This window comes from Nannobrachium achirus, assembly GCF_963921795.1.
Source record: "Nannobrachium achirus genome assembly, chromosome: 3".
Classification (NCBI taxonomy): domain Eukaryota; kingdom Metazoa; phylum Chordata; class Actinopteri; order Myctophiformes; family Myctophidae; genus Nannobrachium; species Nannobrachium achirus.
The window spans coordinates 20,159,596-20,173,189 of NC_137812.1; positions in this window are offsets into that span (position 1 = coordinate 20,159,596).

The following is a 13,594-nucleotide window of genomic DNA, read 5'->3' on the forward strand; positions in this document are numbered from 1 at the left end:
CACACACACACACACACACACACACACACACACACACACACACACACACACACTCCTCCGTGGCAGTGCTTTAAAAATGGCTTCCTGTGGTTGGAAGAGAATGTAAACAGATGGAGAGAGAAGTAAGAGAGAGAAAGAGAGAGAGGTCTGTCTGCGTGTGTGCATGCATGCGTGTGTGCGTGCGCACGTGTCCACATGTGAACAGTGTGTAGATTCTGTTGTTGTTGTTGATGTTGTTGACAGTACAGTAGGTGTTCCAAACCTTCGGGTGCTGGCATGGTTGTCCTCCATCAAGGCTATTTTTTTAAGATTTGTTTTGGGGCTTTTTTGCCTTTATTGATAGGACAGTAGACTGACAGGTCTTTATTGATAGGACAGTAGACTGACAGGTCTTTATTGATAGGACAGTAGACTGACAGGAAATGGGGAGAGAGATGGGAAGTGACAAAGGTTGTCGGGATCGGGAATCAAACCCGTGACACGCTGTTGAGCATAAGAGCCTAGTTTTCCCCAAGGGCCGAATCATGTCTAGGGTACCAAGCCAAGGGCCACAACATTGCAGGGGGCGACGGTGGTGTTCCCGCTACTCCAGCGACAGTTCAGATATCGTCGTTGTTGGGTGAAAATCTTGTATGTCCAAAACCATTGGTTTTGCATTTATCATTTTAAAAATGTTTTAAACTAGTGAAAACAGCCGATCTACAAGCACACAACGTGTGCTTGTAGATCTGCTGTTTTCACTACTTTTGTGAGACGGCCTTGGATGATGAAGCAGGGCTTTATTGCGAAAGAATGTACAAATTTGGAGATACAAGGTTTCCACCTGACAACGACGATATACTAGTGTTGTTGCTGCTCTTATACCACCATTATTACTGGGGTTGGTGGGGGCCTGACAGTAGCCCCCCGCGGGCCGCAAATGGCCCACGGGCTGCCTATTGGGGAACCCTGGCCTATATGTGGTATGCGCCTGGACCGGTAGGACAGCGGGCGCCCCATTTCTCTCAATTCTTAACACTTGAACACCCGCATCCATATCGTTGTTGTCGGTTGGAAACCTTGTATCTCCAAAACTATTCGTTTTGCATTCATCATTTTAAAAATGATTTAAAACTAGTGAAAATAGATATTTTCAATAGCTTTGTGCGATATTCTTCTATGGTGAAGCAGGGCTTTTCTTTACGGTAAAATATACACATTTGAAACTTGGAGATACGAGGTTTCTGCCCAACAGTGATGATGTTCTAGTGGGAACAATCAGCCCCTCCGAAAAAAGACAACCAACAAGCTCATGGCTCGTCGCAACGGCTATTTCTTTCCAAAGGGATTTGGTGTAGCAGTGGGCCTTGCGGCGGTTCCAGGCGGTCCAAATGGTTGCGAACCTACTGGATGTTTGGGAGTGTAAAATGAAACCAAATGGATCTTTACAGGTCCATTTGGTTTCATTTTACCCACTCAAGAGTTCAATTATTGATAAACACCTGCATTACTTAATTTACAATTACAGAATGTAGAAGAATTGTTACTTTGATTGACCTGTTAGCAGTCCCTTGGCACCACATCAATACAGCATGGAATGGTGGACAAAATCCTACCAACGATAGCAAAATATTCTCTACGTTTTGGATCTGAGAGGCTAAATCTCATCAGACGGTGGTCCGTGGCTCAAAAGCCTAATAAATAATGGACCCTGATATGAAAAGGGTTGAAAACCACTGTTGTAGAGAGGTAACAAAGAGCATGCCAAGTACAGTACATGCAACTCAGGTCCGGTTTACTAAGTATGGAGGGTTTAAGTGGATACAGATAGAGTGAACACACAGACAAACAGGATTACTGGGATTAAACAAAGTCTTGGCATTGGTATTTCACTTGAACCTCAACATCCCTATTGTTCCATATTCTAGGGCAGTAGTTCTCAAAGTGGATTTCAGGGAGTTTCTATGTTCCTTTGTGGGAGTATAAATTGACCCTTACAAGTCTGTAACTCTGACAGTGTACACATAAGTATGACATCATTTTGTAGGCAGAGGAGAATTTCTGCCCCCAGTTTCCGTGAATCTTTTTACTATTTTTACTATTTACACATTTTTCTTCTCTTTGTTGTTGAAAGGAAAGTGTTAGAATTATACTTTAGTCGTTATTTTTTAGTCGTTGCTTTTTGAAATAGCGAGGGACAGAAAATGCTCTGGGGGCAGATTCTCCTCTGCCTACAAAATGATGTCACGGCTTAAAAGCCCAAACTTAAGCAGAGAATTTCTAAGTTTGAGAACCACTGTTCTAGGGGGAATAATTCATCGAAAATTGACCATCTCTAAGCTGGGACATGTTGAGTTGTAGTGTTCCAACGGATCCATAGTTGTTATTTAGTCACAAGCTCATGTTAGTACTTTTCATTGGTTCAAAATTTAAGATATATAGATATCTATTTTGCTATAATTACATGGCGCTCTTCTATGAGGAAGCAATGCATTTATTTTCGAAAAACATAAAGATGTGAAAATGAGATACAAGGTTTCTGCCTGACAGATATGTATGCATCTACGCGGAGAGACACATTAGGCATTGAGCATCTAAAACGGACACGTCACACGCTGCGCACGCGCGTGTGTCGTGCAAGTGCAAGAGCGTGCACGTTCTGCGCTCAGCTGTGTATGTAATAGTACGCGTGTTAGTGGGAGTGCGCATGCCCATGTCTGCGCGCGCGCGAGTAACACAGGACATATTGTTTTTAAACAATGAAACACAAGCATGTGTTTGTCATTTACGAAACGTGCCTGTGTGTGTGTGCGTGCGCGTGTACGTGTACTTGTACGCGTATGTGTGTATGTGCGTGCACACACGTGCACATTCCCATGTGCAGTGATTCCAGCGAATGCATACTGTATATATGCAAGTATATGCACATGTGTGTGTAAAACGCCGTGAAATCCACAAGGGGTTCATTTGAGTTGTGTGAGAGCGCGAGAGCGAGACCCGCGGGGGTTCCAAACGAACAAAGGCCCTGGATTCTAAGAGCGTAGGTGTCCTTGAAGCCACGTGTGGGTGTCTCAAACCACAGCCGCAGTGCTGTGGAGGAGGAAAAAGGTGATTTTCCTTTTTTTGTTTGTGTTTTTCGGGGGTTTCGATCCCCGAGATGCACACTGCAGGATTACTGGACCATTAAACAAAGTCTTGGCGCTCGTGTTTCACGTGAACCTCAACATCCCATGTTCTTCTGTGGCGGGAAACGCTCGCCAAAAATAGCCGATCGACGCACTGGGAGATTCAGTGGTAGGGATGGGACGATATGAACATTTCATATAACAATATTATTGTGACCAAAATATCCCCAACTTATCCTGGGGGCGGAACATTTGCCCAAAAATAGCAGATCTACAAGCTCACAACGTGTCGCAAAAGCGGCACGTTGTGACTTGTGAGCTTGTAGATCGGCTATTTTTTGCCAAACAGAATTTGGTAGAGTGAAAAAATGACTGTATCAAGTATGTAAATTATAAGTCTGTTTTACCAATAGAGGGTTTAAGTGGTACTGGAAATGCAGCTCGGCAAATAAAAGGTGAATTGATCCCAGTGCATGACGGAGGACGATTTCACGATGTATTAAATCTCCACGATACGATTATCGTGAGTGTTTTTTTATCACGATAAACGATAATATCGCTTATCATCCCATCCCTATTCAGTGGTGGAAAGTGACTAATTATGTACAATTGTGAGGTTCTTTTGCTTTGCTACACTACAGTATGTCCAAATTCCAATACTTTTACTTCTACTCCATTACATCTCGGTGGCAAATATTGTACTTTTACCCCTCTACAATTGTATGAAAACTTTAGGTGCTAGTTACTTTGTAGATTTGATTATTATTACAAAAGAATACATTAACCACTTTTTTAAACTTTGGCTATATTTGAAAATAGCAGATCTACAAGCGATGTGACACACTGCGAGATTGTAGATTTTCAATATATTTGTATACGTTTTTAGACATTTTCTATGATAACTTGTGCAACGGGATATTCTGAGGACTTTTACTTTTGTTGCTATTTAGACCTAAGTTTTCCGAAAAACGTCAAATATTATTCAAAAATTACAAAAAACAAATATGTTGCTACGTACTTTAGATGTACTGTAACACACAAAAATGTGTTCCCAGCCTGATTGGGTTAAGCATATTTTGATGCCAATACTTTTGTACTTGTACTCAAGTAAATTTTGATTACCAGACTTTTATTTGTAACAGAGTGTCTCTGCATTGCAGTATTGATTATTCTAAGTTAAAAAATGTAGTACTCCACTGATAGAGCAAACTCATCACGGCAGGCACCCCTGGATTGCCGTCACGGCACCCCAGGGTGCCCCGTCACCCACTTTGAAAACCCCTGCCCTATAGCCTAGGGTGCCGCAGCACGCACTTTGGGAAACCCTGCTCTATTGATTCCTCCACACACATTTTGTGTGTAACCCTGTTTCATACTGTACATACTGTACATCTATTTAACGCGAAAGATTTTGAATAATTTTGAAACATTTCTAAAAAATGTAAAATCTTTTCAGATGTTCATGTGGGAGTCCTTGACGTGATTAGTTCTTTTTAGAACCACTTCTCTAATACAGCTAGCACTCGTTTTGTGAGAGAATTAAATAAACTGCTTATTTGATGTCCCCCCCCCCCCCCCCCTCCCCCAATCTCTCGGCCTCTCCGTCCGAAGCACTTCAGCGTGTTTACGTTTGAGGCGGCTTTTTCCGGCGAGCAGCGGAGCGAGCCAGACACTCTCTGAGAGCACTTCTAAACCGCAAAGACACACGGCGGAACATACCTCACCTGCTGAGGGAGAGAGACAGAGAGTGAGAGTGAGAGAGAGAGAGAGGGGTGGGGAGAGATAGGATGTTTAGCGTATCAGGGTTATCTTAGGTTCATGGTTTGACGTTGAAATTTCACTCTCAGGTTGCATTTAGGCTCTACTCTACACAATCTATGGATTTTAGTTTGTGACCTAGAAATGTAGTGGAGTTAAACATACAAATGTTTGTCTTTGAAACGTAAGTATCCAATAATACAAACATGCAAGTAAAGTGCAGGTACTCAGAACTGTAGGCCTACGGTAATAGCCTACAGCAGTGGTCTTCAACGTTTTCAGGCCAAGGAACCTTTAGTTGAGAGAGAGATGAAGCAGGGACCCCCAACATTTTCATATTGTTTCATCGTAGGACAGCACAATCGTCAGTGTATTTTGGAGTCATGTCAATTTGATATACTTGACCTTTCACTCTGTACTTAGTGTGCTCTTTTTTCCCCAACACCAAACCTCTTTGCTGAAAATAACCGATCTACAAGCTTGTAGATCTGCTATTTTTGTCTAAAGTTCTCAGAATATGGACGTTATGGTCAATATAAAATAGGGAAAAAAAGTTTCTATCTCACAAAGATTTGAAGGACCCTAGTAACTCTGAGGACCCCCTGTTGAAGACCCCTGCCCTACAGTGCTCAAGTACCGTAAATGTGTTTTGTGTGGGGACTGCGGATGTAAATTAGCATCTTTGCTAATTCCTGTATATTTACGTTGCATACATATGTCCATTAATATGCATTGTCCCTGTCTATAAACAAATAAAGTAAAGTAAATTGACTTTGTTACTGTCCACCACTAGTTCTCTTCATGCTCAGAGTTTTGCTACGCGCAACTGACTGGTTTCTCTCATCTGTGTTGTCATGGTGATGCTTTAAAGTGGATTCCAAAAGTCAGCTCTAAACTTCCCTTCCTGCCTCCTGTCTTGTGTTAGTTTGGATCTTTGGTCCAAAACCTCAATTTGTATCACATGTCACCATATTGCATGTTCAGTATTATGCAATTGGAATATTTCAAGTAGAAGTTGTTTTGACTGTTATGTTCGCATTAATTTGATTTAAACTTTAAATATCCTCTATTGATTGTTGTCAATTGTTGACACTATAGAGAGTTAGGAGACTTGATCTCACTTGCTGTTTCATGAATCACAATAAATGACATACACTGATGGATCCTGTTTGGTTAATATTATTAATATAATATTAATATAGTAGTCGTAGTGTGTACCAATTTGTGTATAACGGTCAAATATCATAATTCTTTGTGTTCCAAAACAAACCCTGTTATTATGTTTAACACGGTATAGATATCATTTTCAGTGTTAAATGTCAATGCCATCCTGTGTTGGGACAAATAACTAATGTACGTGCTGAGATCTGTCCACTGCAGGTCATAATGCCCAGGACACAGGATAACAAAATGATATTGCCAAGCCATGATATCTGGCCTTGCTACTGGGCGCAACGACACGAAAACATCTGATATCCATTGTTATGTTTAATTGTCCAATCAGAATGTGACTAATGTATTCTGTAACACCATATATCTGTGAAATTATGTTTTGTATAGTCAGAGAAGCAACGATGGGTGAACGTACTTGCTGTACTGTACAATTTGAACTCTGAACTATTCTTTCATTACAACTAACAGAAAACGGACTTACACTGTGTGGACTCATTTCTTGTGTGCGAGTACTTTAACCCTTAAGTTCTGTTCGGGTCATTTTGACCCGTTTTACATTTTCATTTGGAAAAAAAAGGTAGAAGTTTACATTTTTTCCACCTGAACCTCACTGGCCTTAAAGATTCTTCTGAGATGAACGTGTAAAAAAAATATTTTTGCACTACACCCATGCTACACCCCCCTCATATTTTTTGAACCTTAAAGGGATATTACACTTTCAAAAAACTTTTGGTCATTGTATGGTCTAATCAGGCTTGTATGAACACCCTGAACAGTTTTTAATTTTCTTCATTCAGTATTTAGATATTTGATGTAAATGTTACCAGCTCCAACACGCCCAGGCCCTCTCCACATACACACCCATTGTAACTTCAAACTCCATTTTAACTTTTTTCATTTATTTTCAATAAAATATTATTGTATTTAATGTTTTCCATTTTCCCAAAGAATTATTAAAAATAAAAGAAAAAGGTTATTGAAAAAACACGGTCTGCTCACGTATTAGGAGGGTATTATGAGTCACCAGAAAAAATAATGTGTGTTTTTAATGAATCTATCATGGTTTAAATGGAGTTTGAAGTTACAATGGGTGTGTATGTGGAGAGGGCCTGGGCGTGTTGGAGCTGGTAACATTTACATCAAATATCTAAATACTGAATGAAGCAAATTAAAAACTGTTCAGGGTGTTCATACAAGCCTGATTAGACCTAAAAGTTTTTTTGAAAGTGTAATATCCCTTTAAGTGCTGTTTGGGTCATTTTGACCCGGAAGCACAGATGCACAGAAATACACATTATGCCAAAACACAGACACACAGTCACCCCCACTTTTAACACCCCCCTTCCGAAGCCCCATTCTGAACCCTCCCCCCCCACCCCACACACACACCTCCCCCCCACACACACCTAACCCCCCCTCCCCTGATGCACAGAAAAACAAGGAATCATGTACAAACACAGATACACAATCACCCCCTAACCCCTTCCACCCCTCCCCCCCTCCAACCCCCCTCACCTCACCCTTACCCCCCTCCCCTCCAAACCCCCCAACCCAATATAATATAATAATCTTTCCATCATACACGTACACATACAGTACACATTCCACCATTATCGAAAGGAGGGAAAAAAAACACACTAAAACTAACAGCTTATTTCCATTGCGGTCCTGTAAGATACATGTGTAAACAATGTACTGATTAATGAGTGATTGAATAAGTGTGCAGGGGCGTCAATTGGGTATGGCAGGGGTATGCAGCTGCCATACCCAGGGTCCAGGGGGGAAAATAAAAGTTACTTTTAAATATAAATCCATGAATGTCTCTTTGTCTATCTGTGCTGGTTATTATGTTGTTAAATTACATAAACATTACTACAAATGCAAAATTTTACAAAATGGTCACTTTAACAAGGTGTTATAATTATATTCTCCACACTTTTATTCTCCCCATCTTGACAAAATGGTATATTCCCAGGTTCCACAGGTCAGCTGCACAGGTGCAATGCATTATTGTTAACTGTGGCACGTTTACTAACATGCCAAGTTTAGCTGCACCGAAATAATAAAAATTAAATTAAATGTACTTCTTAAAAAAATGTATCATGCCTGTTACTAAGGTATGGCAACATGACTGGTGTCTTGCACGCGCGCGAAGGCTTTTTCTGAACTGACGCCACTGTGCGTGTGAGTGATGGAGTGCGAGTGAGTGCATGCATGGGAGTGAGCATTGTATAGTAAGTCTCTTTGGGGCTGCATGGGTATGCCATGTATACCAGGGTTTAACCACTTAGACCAGGGGTGTCCAAAGCGATGTCATTTAAAAAAATAATCAAAACATGTCACTTCACGCCCGGTTTCGAGCTTGTGGCTCTGCTATTTTCATGCTTTTGTGTGACGCTGGTAGTATGATCAAGTCAGAAGGGTGTTAATTTACAAAAAAACACCAAAAGTTAGAATATGGCGAGGTTTCTGCCGGACGCAACAATATAATACACCAATAAGACGCCCTAAGTGCGAGAAGCACGTGGCCCTGTGCACGCCTGGGTGACAGCAGCAATGCTGGGCGAGCACTGGGATCAACTTTCCATCTGCGTACTAAAATAAATATTGGCACTTTGGCTACAGTGTGCATGTGCAGCCGCTTCTTTGTCTTTTACAGACTATTAATGGGATCAACTTTGACCAAAGAAATACACAGACCTGGTTGGTTGTTTAAGTTGGACAAGATGTGGCCATATTTTCCCAAATATGGAGATGACTGACATCTGACATCATAGATGTTTGATGTCATAGACCACAAGAGACAAATATGGGCATTTCCAGATATGGGCTTAATATTGATGACATCAGGGTACTCCATATATGGGAATAAAAGTGATTATGTTAGTGTGACATCACAGTGAAGCCAGCGTGTGATGTCAGAGCGGCAAACCCATTCTGTTAAGAGTGGTTCCCTGACATCACAGTGACATCAGAGAGCGACAAACCCCTAGAACCACAGAGTCAGGTGTTATAGATAAATGTGGACAGACACTAATGTAAGTGTGTAAGTGGGGTTTTCACTTAACAGTGATGAAATACTGCTCTGTCTGTCTGCTGAGCACATGTTGTTTTCAGTTAAAATGAAAGAAGGAAAAGAAAAGATATACCATTACTGCATCAAAAGTATTCAACAAACTACACTATAAAAACTCGTCAAACATTGTCCAAATTGTCAAATAATATAAGAAAGGAGAAAATAGCCGATCCACATGCTCACATGTGAGCTTGTTTTGGGGGGGGGGTCACGGCCTGAAAAGGTTGAGAACCACTGGTCTAGACTAGAGGATTTAAGTGGGTAAAACCTGTATTATAATATTATTGTGTATGAGCTGTTGGAACTTGTGAGGTGTGTGTTTGTTTGAAGTGTGTGTGTGATTCTGTATTTCCAGGGTGTTTCAACCCTACCTGGTATCACCACGGTATAAATGTGTTTGTTTATCCAGTTCAAGTGGTGAAGTGTCATCTCTCTCTCTCTCTCTCTCTCTCTCTCTCTCTCTCTCTCTCTCTCTCTCTCTCTCTCTCTCTCTCTCTCTCTCGCACATCATTATCTTATGCAGTTGCTGCTCTGGGTTAAACTCTGTGCGTGTGTGCGTGCGTGAGTGAGTGCGTGTGTGCGTGCGTGCGTGCGTTTGTGCGTGCGAGTGTGTGTGTAAAGGGTATTGATATGGCATTTATATTGTGCCTTTATCCAAGGCACTTTACATAGATAGTGCATTACCTTCAGCCATTCACACACACACATTCACACACAGACGGTGGAGGAAACCATGCAAGGCACCAACCCGCTCACTGGGAGCAACTAAGGCTTCAGAGTCTTGCTCAAGGACTCTTCGACACTAATAACTCTGGGGGAGCCCGGGATCGAACTGGGAACCCTTCGGGAAGTGTATGTGTGTGTGTGTGTGCATGCATACGTGTGTGTGTGTGTGTGTGTGTGTGTGTGTGTGTGTGTGTGTGTGTGTGTGTGTGTGTGTGTGTGTGTGTGTGTGTGAGAGAGAGAGAGAGAGAGAGAGAGCGAGAGAGAGAGAGTCTCCACTGTCTCTCTGCCAAATACCCACTAAGCTGGTTGTAATCAGTTACAGGAGCTTGTCTCACGGAGGCAGAGACAGAGAGAAAAGCCAGAGAAAGAGAGAGAGAGAGAGAGAGAGAGAGAGCCTCTCCAGTTGTTTCATATGAATTATGAAGTGCCACACTCACACTCTGGAACGGAAACTGGAAATTGAATTACAATTTCTCCAATATTTGTGAGTTTGACACTCCTAATAAAGCTGCACTCCATAACTTTGTGTGTGCGTGGGTGAATAAGGTGTTATTTTAGGCTACCGATATGTACGTATATACATGTATATGTTAATCTATTGCTAGCCTAGCTCGCATAGCCAGACAATATCACACTGCCTTTGTGAACATTGTTGTGCAATGCTCCCCACCCACGCGAGCGCGCACGCAGGGGTAGGGGGCCACAAAATTCTACTTTGCTTTGATAAATCCGCCCCTGAATTTCACCATAATTGCACGCAGTGTTCATGATTTGAAGCATTTTTGGACCAAACTTTGGAAGCCGATCTTAGCCAATCAGGATGTAATATGGAAAATCGGACAGATCCATGTTGATAACATGACTATAGAGATGCTGTCTACCAATTTGCGTGATTTCTTGTACAAAGTCTGTAGGCCTACTGTCAAAAAAAAAGTTTTGCAAATATCGGCCTCATGGTGGCGCTGTAACAGGCCAATGTATAGAGTTATGAGGCAAAGGCTCTGAACTGGCATCCAGGGAGTGTGTGTACACAGTTTGGCAGATTAGCTGGTATCAGACAGACGGACGGACACTCACACACACACGGACGGACATGCGGACGAACAGACGGACAGACAGGGTGCAAAACATAGTCTCGGCCACGCCTTTCGTGTGTGAGTGTCCATGCAGGGGGAAGTATTTCATGTCTCCGTCACATAGAATGGAGGACATTTCGGAACGGAGAGGTCTGCAATTTTCACCTTTCTGATTGGACAATATAATGATGAGCATTATTCCAACCCACTGTGACATCACGTGGGTCTATACATCGTCATCATACGTCATCTTCATGTCGTCAGTCACTGTCGGGCAGAAATCTTGTATCTCCAAGTTTCAAATTTGTAAGTTTTTTCGCAAAGTAAAGCTCTGCTTCATCATACAAGGCACACAAAAGTAGTGAAAACAGCAGATCTACAAGTCACACAAAAGTAGTGAAAACAGCAGATCTACAAGCACATAACGCCTCGCATCGAGGCGTTGTGTGCTACTAATTTAGTTCATTTTTTTTAAATGATAAAAAAACGAACGGTTTTGGACGTACAAGGTTTCCACCCGATAACGACGATATGAGCGTGCTACTGGACGCCACGCTGTCAGTACAGAGGAGAGGAGAGAAGAGGAGAGGAGAGGAGAGGAGAGGAGAGGAGAGGAGAGGAGAGGAGAGGAGAGGAGAGGAGAGGTGCACACACACACACACACACGTGCACATTCAGGTAAGTGTGTTAGAGAGGTCCGAACCGTAAAGGTCCTAAACACTGCCATATGGACACCTAATGCTAATTACCATGCCACACATACACAAACGGACGCACATGCAGGCACGCACGCACGCACGCACGCACGCGTGCACACACGCATAGACTGTCCTCTGCTGAGCGTTTCTGCTGTGTGTTTGTGTGTGTGTGTGTGTGTGTGTGTGTGTGTGTGTGTGTGTGTGTGTGAACACCTTATGGAAAGATAAAGCTTAGTTTGGACTACCTCTTAATGAGCAGTTAATTACACACACACCACACACACACACAGTGTGCGCGCGCGGAGGCAGTGATGTGATTCATTAATCATGCGGTGAAGGCTAGACATGGCTAATGAGCAGGGAGCTGACAGTGTTATTGTTGGGTACAATCACCACCAATCACCTCTTACACGTCTAACGAGCCCTGCAGCGCAGCCCTGGCCTGATGCTCGCGCGCGCGTGTGTGTGTGTGTGTGTGTGTGTGTGTGTGTGTGTGTGTGTGTGTGTGTGTGTGTGTGTGTGTGTGTGTGTGTGTGTGTGTGTGTGTGTGTGTGTGTGTGTGTGTGTGATGCTTTAGACCAGGGGCAGGAATTTTATAGAGGCCACGAAGGCCATGGCCGCCGTTGCCCCTCAGTTTGGCCTTGTAGGCCTACCCCTCGAACCAATGGCATGACCTGAGGGCACAGTGGCCTTAATGCCCCAGCTGACTGTACCACTTTCTCCTCTGTCTCTTTCTTGTCAATATATAGACAGTAGACACCCGTGTCTCTTTCTTGTCATGTAGACACAGTGTCTTTTGTTGAGATTCTGAAATCTTAACTCCCCAGAGTCCCCATCTTAAACCAATCCAGTGACTTTGATTGGTGCATGGATCAGATTGTAAATACCATAATTTATCTATTTCACTGCAGATTAGATCCCTAACCCTTAAAATTCTACAAATTCTTTCAACTCAAGACGTGTTTTATTTGATGACCTTCCTGCCCTGGCATTTGGCCTTTGTGCCCTAAAAAAATGGACAACACAAAAAGGCGAAGTGGCCTTGCCCCTAAAATGACAAAATTCCAGGCCTGCATGGCCAGGAGTGACCAAACCTTTTCCAAAGGGAACCACATTAGAACATATTAAAACACCCAAGGGCCGAATATATATCCTAACAAAATGTACTTTCGGTTGGACCATAACAAAGTCACTTATGCATCGCATTGTATTTAACTATCATCATCAATATCTAATATCAATGGTCTTTTGTCAGGTGCGTGCTCTGAACAAAACTCAAATAACTAATTTTTTCACATTACCAAATATAACCTGACGTGCAAGGTGAAAGATACAATAAAATTGCCTGCCTTTGACCCCTTCAGAATGAGACAACAGGGAATAAGGAATCCTGACAAATTATACTATAAAAATATATTTTTTACAGTGCTGGTGGGCTGTTTATTGTGCAATTTAGGACTAAAGCCGTAGGCCATGACCAGCGTTTCTCAAACTTTTACAATTCAAGGTAACTCTGACCAAGCTGTCTCCATCCCTGTTGATCCACCTGTAACGTGCCTGGGGTGCCTGGGTCAGTGTTGTAATGTCTGCTTATTATAAGCGACTCATGGGCTTGTTTTTCTGTTTTCTATGTCAGTGAGCATGCTCATTGTGGGCTCTCTGAAAGGCGAGACCAGTATGTTGTATCAAATCTTTATAGGTCAAGTTTATTCTCCTGAAAAGAAATACCGACAGTACAAAGGCAACGAGGAGCCTACTGTAACTCTCTCCTCACTGGCCTCCCAGCATGTGCACTTAAGCCTCTCCAACTGATCCAAAATGCAGCAGCCTGACTGGTCTTCAATCAGACAACATTTTCACATGTCTCCCCCCTTCTCCGCTCCCTCCACTGGCTCCCGGTTGCTGCCCACACAGAGTACAAAACAACACTGATGCTAGCCTGGTATGGGTGGCACCTCCATACCTCCAAACCCTGATCAATCC